Source organism: Lynx canadensis, chromosome A3 (assembly GCF_007474595.2).
Source record: "Lynx canadensis isolate LIC74 chromosome A3, mLynCan4.pri.v2, whole genome shotgun sequence".
Classification (NCBI taxonomy): domain Eukaryota; kingdom Metazoa; phylum Chordata; class Mammalia; order Carnivora; family Felidae; genus Lynx; species Lynx canadensis.
This window is the reverse complement of record NC_044305.1, coordinates 131,767,583-131,782,038: the sequence shown is the minus strand read 5'-3', so window position 1 is coordinate 131,782,038 and position 14,456 is coordinate 131,767,583. Positions and strand designations below refer to the sequence as shown.

Sequence of the window (14,456 nt, the reverse complement as noted above, 5' to 3'; positions counted from 1 at the left end):
CCTCCGGAGAACAAATGTGAGAGAGACAGCTGATTACCTGTTGCATCTGATTGTGCAGAAAATCTTGCCGCAAGGGGCTTCACAATTTTGTTGGAGGGTTTGGAATCAGTGATACGAACAGAGAAAGCTAAAAAAACGAAGGAGAAAAGATGGGAGGGGCGTCTGGGTAGCTCAGTCCGTTGAGCGTCCGACTCTTGATTTTGGCTCAAGTCATGATCCCGGGGTCATGGGATCGAACCCTGTGTCGGGCTCAGTGCTGAGCACGGAGTTTGCTTAAGATTCTCTCTCTCCCTCTGTCTCTCTCCCATTTGTTCTCTTTCTCTCTCTTTCTCTCGAAAAAAGAAAACAGGGACAAGATGTGATTATGAACCCTAGAAAAAATTTTAAGCCGTACAAGGAACTGAGCTCATATGATCTTAGGTAGTTGCTCCATGAAGTTCATTTACAGAAACCCGAGGATGTAAACAATACATATCAATTGAGCCAAAATCTAGCACAGAATAATTTTGGAGGAAGTGAGGGGAAGGAAAGGGGCAAGAGAGCTAACTCAAAATCTCCCATAATTGAAAGTCCACAGATACGCTTACAGTTTCAAAAACTCAAGAAATCGCAACCTAGGTTTATTGTTCCAGAACATGGTGGCGAGACGCCCAAAGAAACAGCCAAAGCCTTTTAAACTTGACCCCAGGCTGGGGGCGCTCAGGGGCTGTGAGGACGGGGGCACAGAAGCTTGTTTTTATTATGTCTTATGGAATTGTTCAACTCCTTAGGAACAGATTAAAATAAAAATTACCCTAGCAACAAAGGTAACGCCCTTCTCCTCATGATCCCTGTGTCTGTCCCTGTCCCCTGCCCCTTCCCGCCTTCCTCTGCCGCGCGCACCGGACGCGCAGTGGGTGAGCGGAAACTGGTTTTTCTTCACAAAATACTCGGGGGCTCCCCTGTGGCCCTAAAGATGCAGAGGCACACGGCGGGGGGGGGGGCGGGGGCTGGCACCACTGGGTTTCTCACCGCAGGCTACGTCCCCTGGCACCGTTCATTCCACCCAAGGAGACGTCAGGAATGCTGGAAATATTTGTTCGTTCTGTAGGACGCGCACTGGCTGCGTTTTCCGTGTTTGTTTCACTTGATCACGGAAGCTCCTTCCATGACGTAACACGTGCATCGGCAGCCTCGACTCATTCCCTTGACGCCGCGAAAGTCCCTTATAAAAAAATGCCACAGGGAGATGTAACACTGCCCACGTGTTTTCCTTTCCAGGGCTCAGCACTGGAGTTTCTTGAAAGACTGTGATCCCCTGGTAAGGCCAGCGATGTTCCTGTCGCGCACCCTTGAACCGGGAATGTCCCCGCACTCATCTGACATTGATTGAGGACCTACTGTGTGTTAGATGCTGGAATGTGCAGAGACAAAAACCAAAATGCTCTCTTGTTTCAAGACACTCGGGGTCAGGGGAAGAGAAAATGCTTCGAGCATTTAGGTATTAGTTCTCCCCAGTGTTTCTTGATTTTATGAAGATGAACCAACTAGAAATGTTTTCCCCCGTATGAGGACGTCAGCTGTGTGTAGTGAGGGGTATGCGGTGTTTTCCGTATGGAGAATGAGCTTGGGCGGGCATATTTGTAAACCAATTCCCCGCTTTGACATCGCCACCTCCGATCCATCCTCCATATTGCTACTGGAGTAATTTTCCCAAGCCACAAAACTGGCCATATCCCTCCCCTGCTTAAAATCCTTCAATAAATCTGCGTGTCTCGGGGTGGCTTACAATGCTTCTCGCGATCTAGCCCTGCCTGCCTCCCCACGCTGACCTATACGCTGTTTCGGTGAGGCCTCTGTGCATGCCGTTCCCCTGCCTGGCGTGCCCTTCCCACCTTGTCCGCGTGAGGGGCTCTTAAGTCTTGGTCATCCTTTAAGACCCCACTCAAGTGCCTCCTCCTGTGACATCTGTCCTTCCTGAGCGGGCTCAATCAGATCACTCTGTTCTTGACTGGCCAGCGTATCCAACCCCCTCCTTTGGTAGAGCGCGTCGTGTTTCAATGCTCAGTTTCACCAGGCAGTGGGCTCCCTGAGAAGGGACAAAGATGGCTTCATCGCTGTACCCCACCCGCCAGCTGTGCCCTACCCCCCAGCGTCCAAAAAATAGTTGGCACTCCGTTAATGTCGGAGGAGTGACCCAATGGGAGAATGGGTCATGAGACCTGAAATCCTACACTGACCTCCTGGTCTGGGCTCCCAGCCCCCGGAGTCCCCCTGCCAGGAGCTAGGTGTTAGCCACCCGATCACCGAAACCTGAGTCACGTCCAAAGGTGGGGCCCCCCGGGCACGGGCCTTCCTCAGTGAAAGCCAGCATCCTATTATTTCACCGGCCCGGCAACTTCTATTCGACACGGGGTAGCACGGAGTTAACCCTTGTTTAAACAAGGGCTCACCCGATTATGCTCAGCTCATGCATTTACTCACCTCTCAGTCACCAAAGTCACCAGAAACACGTGCGCAAATGTCCAGAGCGGCACCCCCAGACTGGGAATCAACCCCAACGCCGTCCGCGGCAGCAGGGGTGAATGGTGGGGAATGTTCGTGCAAGCCACGCAGTGGCACGCGGGGTAGCAAGGGCAACGAATGCGCTGCAGCCACACCCAGAAAAATGTGGATGAGCCCGGAAAACGTTCAGGGGAGAAAGGAGCCACGGTCTTTTTAAGATAAAAGAGAAGACCAAGTTCAACACCGGGCAAAACCTGGGAATTAGAGAGGGAGCCCAGGACGCGTCGGGGGTGGAGACTGGCTGCGGGATGGGGAGGAAGCGTGTCCGGGTCCTGTGGTCATTCCTCGATCTGGGTGCGGCTGCCCAGACAGGCCCACGTCGTGGCGGCTTGTGGAGCTGCACGGGCACGATTTTTCCTGCGTGTGTGTTAGACTTCGAGTAAAAGCTCACCCCGAAACCAACCCTCTGCGCTCCCACCAGACGTGAGGCAGCGTCTCAGGTCACGGGGATAGAGAGAGGAGTCAGACCCGGTCCCTCCCGGGTCCCTGGAGGTCAAGCATCAAAGTGAAGGGGTCAGGGGAGCGGCCGAGCTAGGGAGCCCCGGGTGAGGAAGACGCATTTGGCCATAGATGAGGAGTCTCCTGACCCTTCCGGGCTCCCAGGTCAGAACTGGGACGGAAGCAGCCGGAGAAGGCAGCCTGCTGAGGCCACCTGCCCCCTGCTCCCTGCGTCCCCTTCCCTGCTAAGGGCTTGGCCGCCTGCAGGCCTCTCCTGCTTTCCCTGCCGCCTGTGACACAAACTGTCCCCGCTCTCAGGGCGAGAAGAAGGCGCCTGTGACGTTGCCGGAGAACGTGCCTTTCTTTTCCGACGCAGTCCCCAGTTCCACGAACCAGGTGGTGGGCAGCAGGGTGGACACGCCCCTGGGGCAAACCCTCAGCGGCATGGACTTCTTCTTCGTGGAGGGGGTCCGGAAGAAGAACCTGGAAGCCGAGCTGCAGCCCGTGGAGGAGGAGGAGGGCCAGGGCCGGCGGGCCTGCCCCAGGCGGGTATGCGAGTGGCGCGGGGGGGGGGGGGGCCGCGGCCCGGGTCAACCACCCACGCGTGCCAACCAGCCCCGCCCGCCCTCCCGCACGGCCCTTCCGAGCGCCGCACTGGCCCATTTCCACACACGAGATCAGAAGGACTCCAGGAACCCGCCCAGGGTCATAGAGCAGGTGGCGGTTGGGACTCCCTCGCAAGGTTGGTGACAGGCCCTGTGTGGCGTTGAACAGGTTGTTCGAACCCTCTGTGCCTCCATTTCCCCACCTGTAGCCCGGTGCGTTTGTTTCCCCTTAACGAATGGCCACCCAGCGAGTGACAGAAAACAGCACATATGTATGATCTCACCCCGCTGGTTGTGCCCGGGCCTGGAGGCCAAAGGCCTCTTGCCGGTAGGGTAACATATCCGCGGGCCCCAGGGATTAAGACATGGGCGCCACCAGTGGGCCAGGTTTTCTGCCACCGCATACAGAAGTAATGAAAGTACTGATTTTATAAGGTTGAAATGAGCTTCCGCTCAGAGCAGCCCCCGGACCATGGCCTGAGGGCGTGTTTGCGGAGGATGCCCCTCTTTTGGGAGGGAGAATGGCATCCCGGCGAACCATCCAGGGAAGATGCGGGTCCCCACACAGGGGCCGCGGAGAGGTCCGCTCCCGGGTCAGTCTCTCCGTCTCCCTCGTCCCCGCGTGATGGTCTGCGAGGTCACGGTCAGGCTGGAGCTGAGCCGGGAGGAGCCGTCCCACGGAGCCCGAGCTGAGGCCCCGTCAGCTGCCCCTGGGAGCCTGTGGCCCGGACCCACTCCAAGCCCTCTGTGCTCCGGGGAGGACACGGAGGGGCCCGGGCCCAGGCTCAGCCACAGCAGGAAAGGGGAGCAGGGCGCCTGGGGTCCAGAGGGAGGGAGGCCCGGGGACGGGCGTGGGCTCCGCCACTCCCTGGGAGAACAGCCGCTTAACGGACAACGCGATTGTTGAGCACAGGCTCTGTGCTTGGCACAGGACCTGAATGGTCTCTTTTGTACGGATCACTGTCACCATTTGAGAGGTTTGGAGACTAAGCCAAAGCTCCATTCCGTCCGGCCAGGGTCCCACAGCTGGCGAAGAGCCAGGCTGATGCCTGACTCACCATCCTCTCCTCTCCGGGCCTCAGTCTCCACAGCTATAAAATGGGGGAGGAGGGACTGATTGCCAGGACCTCGCCAACTCAGGGCTGTACCTCTGGGCACGCAGGGGTGCAGGGGAGTACCGAATCCTGCCGGTTTACAGGTGCATGCGTCGGTTGCAGTCGTGCTGAGTGACATCCCACTCCGTCTCTGGCTCCCGGGTCCCCATGATCTTGACTGGCTCGGCTGGACTTGGCTCGAAGCTGCAGGGGGGGTCCAAGTCCGTCCATATGTCTCTCATTATCTCGGACCCATGGCTTCCTGGGGCATGTTCTCATGGCACACGCGAGTCTTCTGCGTGTGCACATCCACTGACGTTTCATCGGCTAAGCAAGTCACGCGGCCGAGCCCAGCCTCCCGAGGGCAAGAAAGCACACTCTGCCCACAGCGGGAGCATCAGAAGGCAAATCTGGGCTGAATAATCGTCCCAACTAGGACGCAGAGGATCTGACCAATTCCATGAGGGCCTCTGGGCAATAGTTAGTTCTTTGTAAACTGAGCTGGTCCTTGAGAAAAGGTCAGGGAGACGGGGGAGGGGAGGGCTTTTCTGCTGGATGGGAGAGACAGTGCCAGAAAGGGCTGCAAGGCACGGTGGGGGGCGGGGGGGCGGGGGGGGGCAGCCGGGAGACCAGCGCTGAGCAGAGAGCCCTGGGGAATAGCCTCGTTCTGCACCCCGCCTGTGCGTGGTACCATCACGGGAGACCCCTCCTCACGGCCGGCCAGCTGTACCTTCCCTTCCCTGCCCCGTCTGCCCTCTTCTTGAGAGGATGCCTGCTTCCACCTTCCCACAAACTGGCCACGTCACCCACTGGGAGCCAAGAAGATCGGGGCCACGGGGCATCTGCTCTATGTCTCCTTTGGAGCGGAACGAAGAAGGCCGGAGGGGCCAGGAGGAGAAGTGGGTACCAAGTCAGCACCAGCAAAGGCACCAGGAAAGCCGAAAGGGGCATTAGAAACAGGGAGATGAGGCCAAGGCCAAGGCCAGGAAGAAGCTGGATACAGCTAATGAGCTAGTGAGGCTGAAGGGTTCTTTCTGCCTTTTTTTTTTTTTTAAGTAGGTTTCACACCCAGCGCAGAACCCAGCGCGGGGCTTGACATCATGATTGTGACATCGGGACCTGAGCTGAGATCAAGGGTCGGATGCTTCGCCCACTGAGCCACCCAGGGGCTCCTCTGTCCTCGCTTTATCACTGCTTCTCTGAGCACCCCTGCCTCATTCTCCTCTCTGAGGCAGAACCAGATTCTGGTTATTAATAATTAAGATGATTATTAATAATAATAAAGAAGCCATGAGTTCATATCAATAAATGTTTTCAATCTTAAGGAGAGGAAGAAAAGCTCTTCTCTACTGGAAAACGTAGAATAAATGATAAAAACAGAAAATCAGGGGCGCCTGGGTGGCTCAGTCGGTTGAGCGTCCGACTTCAGCTCAGGTCACGATCTCGCGGTCCGTGAGTTCGAGCCCCACGTCGGGCTCTGGGCTGATGGCTCGGAGCCTGGAGCCTGCTTCCGATTCTGTGTCTCCCTCTCTCTCTGCCCCTCCCCCGTTCATGCTCTGCCTCTCTCTGTCTCAAAAATAAATAAACGTAAAAAAAAAAAAATTAAAAAAAAAGAACAGAAAATCACCGTTTTATCACCGACTTCAGTAAGAATCAGTAAAAGACACTAAACGCACTGGGTAAAGATTCACAGGGAGTGATAAAAGGTGATGTCTGGGAGACTCCCCTTAACCACGTTGTTAAACTTATCCTCACTAACAAGAGTACAGCTGACATCGTGTGGTGTGACCTGCTTCCTGCCTGATGGGACCCCCTGTGGAGGAGCACCCACCTGGGGAGCACTCCCCCCCACCCCCTATAACCTGAGCCACATCATGAAGACACGCTAGGCACAACCCAACGGGGGGGGGGGGCATTCTGCCAAACAGCCGGCCCTGATTCTTCAAAACGTCAATATCAGGGTGCCCGGGGGGCTCAGTCAATCGAGCGTCTGACTCTTGAATTTGGCTCAGTTCATGATCCCAGGGTCATGGTCAATTGAGCCCCACATAGGGCTCCACGCTGAGCATGGCCTGCTGAAGATTCTCTCTCTCTCTCTCTCCTTTCCCTCCCCACCTTCCTCTGCACGCTCTCTCTCTTGCTAGAAAAGATTTTTTAAATAACTAAAAAAAATTTTAAAAAGTCAAAGTCGTAAAAGACACGGGGTGGCTGAGAATGTGATCTACATTACAGGCGGCACAGAGCACATTCTGGACCAACTCCCACGACAAAGCAAAAGTGTCTAAAGGACACTTTGCAGACTAAAGTCAGAGGACAGGCACTAAATATTAGACAATAGCACTGCACCAATGTTAAATGTGCACGGCGCGATAATCACATCAAGGTTATGTAGAAGAATGCCTCCCGTTCTTTTTTTAAAATGTTTTATTTATTGTTGCAAGCGAGAGCCAGTGCAGAGGGGCAGAGAGAGAGGGAGACGCAGAATCTGAAGCAGGCTCCCGTCTCTGAGCTGTCAGCACAGAGCCCGATGCAGGGCTTGAACCCACAAACTGTGAGATCATGACCTGAGCCGAAGGCAGACGCTTAACCGACGAGCCACCCAGGCGCCCCTGAATGCCTCCCATTCTTAAGGGATGTACGAGGAGTAGTTAGGGGGAAAGCGTCACGATGTCTAAAACTCCCTTGCAAATGGTTTGACCACAACAAAATGTGTGCGGTATGTAAACAGAAACAAAGCAAATGTGGACAAGAATGTTAACAATTGATAAACCTAAGTAAAGAGCCTATGGATGTTCACCGAAGTGTTCTTGCAACCTTTCTGTCGGTTTGGGAATCTTAAAAACAAACACACATGGTGACAGTGGAATGGCCACGGCCAATGGTTCCTGGGTTGACGGCTCCCCTCCTGAAAAGCTGGGATGATAACGGAATCCGTCAGCGCTCAGCCCCGAATTCCCCGGGAAGATGTGGCGTGACCAGCTTCCGGGGTGGGGGTCAGGCTGGTGTGACAGGTTGTCACCCGTCTAACCGTGTAGATGGGGAAGAAGCAGAGGTCTTCCAGATGGGGACAGGTGTTGTGGGCTGAAAGATACCCCATTGGGTGTGCACTTAGCCCCTATCCTGGCAACTCCCCACCCGCCTAGGATACAGAGGAGTCCCCAAGGTCAGCCACTCGGATGGGCCAACATGTTATGGGATGTCCCAGCTGGGACCTGGGGCCCGGGGCTCCCCACCTTCCTGCAGGGCCTAAACCTGACTCCACCTAGAGCCACCCTCTCCCCACACAGCCTCAGGAGCAAAGCCAGTATTCACGAATCCCAAAAGTAGTTTGCTAGTTTGCACTCGGTAGGGAATCACCATAAATGAAACGCCTACTGTGTACCTCGCAGGAAATTTGTGAGGTGCATATGATTATCCCCATTTTAAGACGAAGAAATTGAGGCCTAGGGAAGTTAAGGGCTTGACCATCTCGTGTAGCCGGTGAGGGCCATGCTGGGAAGACAGCAGAGGTTTGCAGGACGCCTGGGTCCCGTGCCCACATCAGCCACATCCGGGACTTCATCAAAGCAGCCAGGGCAGGGAGAGGCTCACAGCCAGGGGGAGACCCTCTTCCTGCAGCCCCACCGCAGCCGGCGGACCCCCAGAGCTGGCGGCTTCTGTCTTCGGCCTGGTGGTTGTTTGTCCCCCACCAGAGAAGGAGAGCTGCGTCTCACAGAGCTGCCTTGGGCGGAGAGCGCTTCCAGAAGGGAAGGGGCAGGCTGGGCCCCGGGCTGGAGCCACTCTCTCCTGGAGCTGTTCCTGCGGAGCCAGGATGAGCAGAGGGAGAGCAGATGAGGAGGGAGAAGAGGGAACTGCAAAGTGGAGAAAGCCTCAGAGCTTCAGCAGGTAAGGGGAGCGCCATGATGCAAGCCACGCGGCAGGCCCTCTGCAGATTCTAGATGCTTCTACCGTTGTCACTCCTGCTACTGCAAAGCCTTTGATGCTTGCGAGAAGGCTCCTGACTCCCCCGTCTTACTTCCTACAAGCAGCAACTGTCCGCTGATGAGCAATCAAACCCCACCGCACGTACGAAAGCAGGAACAGCTTGCACCCACATCACATTGTCTGAGAATGCGCTGCGTTCACTGAAACCAGGGGGGGCACCTAGTCAGCTGTGTGGGTTCCCCTTGCCGTGACGCCTCCACAGCCCTGAGACACAATCCCGGATCCAGACAGAGCAGAGGTGCTCCCCGTCGGTGCTCCTGAGGGCAGGCTCACCACCTCCTTCTCTTCCAGGGGTGTCCTCTTCCCCCCGTGTGGTGCCCGGCATGCTTGTGCCCTCTTCCGTCTCTATTCTCAGCTGCTCATGGGACAGAACCCAGAACTCAAAACCACAGGTCCACGGCCAAGTCCAGACAAGTCCTTTGTGTTCAGAGCAGCAGGGCACTCTGGAAGGGTCAGGGAGAGTGGGTGCGGAGGGCGGGGAGTCCCCTTTGCCCCGAGATGGTCGCAGACACAGCCGTGGTGATGTCTCTGCCAGACTTCCTGCAGCCTTGGTCCTCGCAGCTGGCCCCTGGCCCTGGGGCTCAGACACTCTCTCTCTTCCCCACGCCCTGGGTCCCAGGCCCTCTCCAGTCCGCCCATCTCCTTGCACTGGGAGCCCTGCAGCCTGTCTGAGCCCTCCGCGCTGGAGGGAAATGAGATGGGAAACTGTGGGGAATAGGCTTAGAAACCCCCCGGGCTTACACCAATGGGTTAACAAGGCATAAAGAATTGCAAAGCCATAGGGTGCTCTCACCTAAGTTTGGGTAAATGAGATAAGACCCCCAGAATAGAGAGGGAGGGGCAAAGGCCCCAGAATAGAGAGGGGGGCAAAGGTCCCCAATACAAAGGTATATGAGGTAAGCAAGATGAGGCGTTCAGGGCAGAAGCGCCCCCCAACTTAGTACTATAGCAGGAAGCTGCTTACACAGGAAGGAAGGACCAAATTAGGTAAGCAGGTAAATAGAGTATAGACGGCTGTGCTTTGGGTGTAGCTGCCCAGAGCAAAGATGATGAACAAAAGAAAATGTGCCTTGTTAACCCTGAGGTTAAGTGTCCTACCGGTCTCATCCCTGAGGCTAAGATAAACCGAGGTGGTGCCTCGTGTAGTGTCCGCTGTAAACATCCTTCCACCTGACTGCCCGGTGCCAGGATTTTGTTTTGTTATTAACCCGACCCCCTAACCCTGAATATCTTCAAGACCCCCTTTCCCTCACGTCCATGAGTTAATGTTCACAGATTCATAGTTTCTCTGTGCACGTCCATGGCCATGTGTGTAAGCCTTCTGATCCTAATAAAAATGGGGCAAGGACCCTTACTCGAGGCACTTGTCTCCTCCCGGACGTTAGCCATCTCTCGCATTTTATTTTTTTAAAAATTTTTTTTTTCAACGTTTATTTATTTTTGGGACAGAGAGAGACAGAGCATGAACGGTGGAGGGGCAGAGAGAGAGGGAGACACAGAATCGGAAACAGGCTCCAGGCTCTGAGCCATCAGCCCAGAGCCTGACGCGGGGCTCAAACTCACGGACCGTGAGATCGTGACCTGGCTGAAGTCGGACACTTAACCGACTGCGCCACCCAGGCGCCCCAGCCATCTCTCGCATTTTAATCCTGCGTCCCGCTCGCTTGCTGGACAAGAGAGAACTTTAGACCCACAGTCTGCGACAGGAAATCAGGGCTACATGGCATGGACTTTGGACAAAAAGCTCCCACTCACCCTATGGTGGCCTCAGCCCTCAACCTTCAGCTTCGACACCCACACATATCAGAGCACCAACGGTTTAGACCAGGTCCGCCCTGCATGACTCCCCCCACACCCTAGCATCCAGGGAGGCACGAGCAACAGAAATTTTGTCTCGTGTCCGAAGCTCCCCAGATCCTGCTAGCTTTGCCCTGTAGTCTCCGTGCTGCAAGCTGAGGGCGCGGCCCTGTGAAGTCACTGTCTGTGACGGTGGAGCCACAATGAGGCTGGCCCTGGCAATCGGGCCTCTCGCGTGACCAAGCTCCTGCCGAGCAGGTGCGTCCCCAGGAGGCCCAGAATGCAGAAGGCACAACCCCAGGACCCTTCCGCAAGTACAGAGACACAGCAGTGGGTCTTTCTGGGACAGCTGGGCCGGGATGCCCTGTGGCAGGCCCCAGCTTCGAGAACACTGGGCAGCAGCGGAGGCAGCCTCCTGCGGTGGGGGACACACACACACACAGTTCGCCTCCCGGGGACGTTCTTCAGCGAGTTTTCTGTTCCTTAGAGACTCTTTCCAACATCTGCTTCCTCGTCCTTACGCTGCTCAACACTGGGTGACCATAATTAAGCTAACGAAAGCGGGGGGCCGTGTGGTCTGTAACTGAACCTTCACCAACACATTCTTCTTGGCAGAGAACTTCCGGACCCCTCAAAGTTCCAGAACGTCCCGTCGTCTCCTGGGACCCCGTCTGGGAGGCTCACCCAGACTCGTTTTGAATTTACCATAGGGAGCAACCTCACAAGCGTGCAAGTCTGTGACGCAAAGAGAAGTTCCGTTGACCCTTTGGTTCCCACGGGCCGTGGTGACCAACTGAGCCACCCAGGCGCCCCTGAGTGTTTTTGTTAAAAGGAAGATCCTGGTTCAGCAGGTGTAAGTGATACATGATATATGTGTGTGTGTATATATATATATATATATATATATATACACACACACACACACACACACACATATATGTATGTATATATATATATATTTCAATATATACAGAGTATTATGAATATATATATTATGGACTAAATTCTATCCCCCCCCAAATTCAAATGTGGAAGCTCTAACCCCCCAAACTGATTGTATTTGGAGACAGGACCTTTAAAGAGGTAACTGAGGTCATAAGGGTGGATCTCTAGTCCGACAGGACTGATGTCCTTATAAGAAGAGCGAGAGGGGGGCACCTGGGTGGCTCAGTCGGTTGAGCGTCTGACTTTAGCTCAGGTCATGATCTCAAGGTTCATGAGTTCGAGCCCCACACTTTGGATCCTCTGCCCCGCCCCCTTTCTCTGCCTCTCCCCTGCTCATGCACATGTGCGCACACACACTCTCTCAAAAAAATAAACATAAAAAAAAAAAAAGGAGACCAGGGATGTGTACACACAGAGAAAAGCCTGTATGAGGACACAAGGAGAAGACAGCTGGGGAGAAGGGTCTCCCCAGAAACCAATCTTGCCAGCATCTTGCACTCCCAGCCTCCAGAACCGTAAGAAAATAAATTTCTGTTGTTTACGCCACCCAGTCTATGGTATTTTGTTAAAGCAGCCTGAGCAGACTAATACCACACACACGCGCGCGCGCACACACACACACACCCCTCACCCTAGCTTGGTCTCCTAAGAGGGCAGATTCGCCTGACGCCTCAACAGCACTGAGCACATCTTATCCCAGGTCTTTGTTTCTAAACACCAAGCTCTATTTATTAAAAGGACTCGAGGCTCCTTAGGCGAATGGCTGGTTCCTAGAGAAGCCAGGGAGCCCTATGTCGTAGTCAGGGCACGACTGAGCCAGAGAGTCGCAAAGACACACGGCTGGTGGTGCCAATCCAAGAGAGCCAACGTTCCGATGAGTGCGGGGAAGCCGCTGATGTACCCACCCTGCGGAGGAGAAGACTGAAGGACCAGGAGGTTGAATGAATCACCTACAGTCACACAGCTTATAGGTGTCAAAGCTGGAGCCACCAAGCCAACCCAGCGTCTCGGCTTACACCAAGCTGGGGTGGGGGGACAGGGGTGCCTATGGAGAGTAGAAAGGGCGCTGAGCCCCGGGAACAGGGAAGGGCTCCAGCTGGTGCTGGTCCCTGGACAGGAAGGACGCTGCCTCCCCAAGAACAAAGGAAAGGGGTTTACATCCTTGCCATGGTGATGCGGGAAAAGAAGGCTAATGAAAAATTAAGTTCCCTTCCTGCCTACAGCCCACTGACAAGTCCTTGAAAGGCAGAGTGACCTCCCTCTAGGAGCTCAGCTGCCTCCAGGGTGACACTTCGCTGGGGGCAAAGGAGAACCTTGGCTTAACTTTGTCCCAACCTCAAGGATACTGTGAGTCTACCTCCTTTACCTAAACCGCCCCAAGACATATGCTGGGAATCCCACGCCAAGCTTCTGGCCGCAGTATAAACATCTGAAGGGTCTCAGGACTGAGGTTGTATTAAACGGTTTCCCTAGCAACAGCTAGCCCCTCAAGGTCCTGGAAACTGGAAACCTTGCTTCCAAAATATCTTAGAGACTTCCTTTATCCCTGTGCCCCTCCCAACCTGAGGGTATATAATGAGTTACCCTTCAGGACCCCAGTGAGGCTCCTCCTGCCCACGGGTCCTGTCCCCGTGCTATAATAAAATCACCTTTTTTGCACCAGAGAGGTCTTCAAGAATTCTTTCTTGGCGGCTGGCTCCGGACCCCTCGACCCCCACCATCACCCCAAAACTTCATCCACAGTAAATCCCCCCCATTCCCATAACCAACGCCCAAAATTCTCAAGCTCACAGCTCGTCTTGTTTTGTCTACACTCCCACCCTTCCACGCAAGCCCCCAACCTTTTGAAGCAAATTCCAGACGATATTAGCTCATCTGTGAGTATTTTTCCGGAGCTCTAGAAGATAAGAATTAAACACGCACACTCTTTCTTTTCCTCTTAAAAGTTTCCTTCTGGGAGCGCCTGGGTGGCTCAGTCGGTGAAGCCACCGACCTCGGCTCAGGTCATGGTCTCATGGTCTGTGGGTTCGAGCCCCACGTCGGGCTCTGTGCTGACAGCTCGGAACCTGGAGCCTGCTTCGGATTCTGTGTCTCCTCCTCTCTCTGCCCCTCGCCCACTCACGCTCTGTCTCTCTCGAAAATAAAATAAATTTGAAAAAAAATTTTAAAAAGTTTCCTTCCGAACATCCTGTTTCCCTTAGCTTAGAAGGAGGACTCGATACCTGTTTTTCTTCTTCCAGGGTAAGGTTTTTGATGGCCAGGTGAGGGCTGGAGGCGCAGGGACAGACAGAAGGAAAGCCTGGAAGCCTGGCTGAGGTTCACGGTACCAAACCAGCCACCGTGGATTCTGGCGTTGCATTTTGGTGCCTTTTTTCTGCTCCACGACCGGGACCTGCTTCTGCGATTCTGAGAGCTTGGAGAACACACCCCGCCCCTTCATCTTCTGCCGCGTCTACCTTCTTTGATCACAGAATCTATTTAACCGCCTTAAGAAAAAACGTTCCCTCTGAAGTGGTGAAGGGCGGGACTTCCAGGGGCCTGGAGGGCTAAGGCCCGGGTGGCGGGTGGCGGGTGGCGGGGCGCCCCCCCCCCCACTCAGCTTCGGGAAAGGGCAGGAAGTGAGCCGACCCCGGGCCATTCTGGCCCCTCAGTGACCCCTCAGTGACGGCCAAAGCCTGTGTCCCCAGGTAAAACGAGGAGGACGCACGTAAACGAAGTTGGGTCCTTAACGTCCTTCCAAGTTTTCATCTCTGAAATGCATAGTCAGAAAAACGAAGAAAGGAAGGCGCTTAGGGAGTGCAAAACCCCAACGCCACGGTCCAGCCCCCCGTGAGGGGGTGCACGTCCGCCCTCCCGGGATTCAGCCTGTACCCACCCAACCCTCGGGAAAGCGGAACCGTCTGGGGGGTCTCGGGCAGCTCGGCACCCCGCGAGCTTAACACGGAGAAGTGACTCCGCAGCGCGTCCGGTCTGCGGAGGGCACCGCCCAGCGGCCGCCCCGGGACGGGGCGGGGTCGGGGCGGAGCGGGCAGAAGGGGCGGAGCGCTCC

General features: G+C 55.1%; 1 long non-coding RNA gene across 1 annotated transcript; it reads right to left on the bottom strand.

The window, feature by feature from the left end:
- Positions 1–13,752: 13,752 nt before the first annotated feature.
- LOC116738010 lies at positions 13,753–14,343 on the bottom strand. The gene is made up of 2 exons (XR_004343486.1): positions 14,283–14,343; positions 13,753–14,157 (listed from the first exon to the last, which is right to left on the bottom strand). It is a non-coding gene; the product is annotated as an uncharacterized LOC116738010 (long non-coding RNA).
- Between the last annotated feature and the right edge of the window lie 113 nt (positions 14,344–14,456).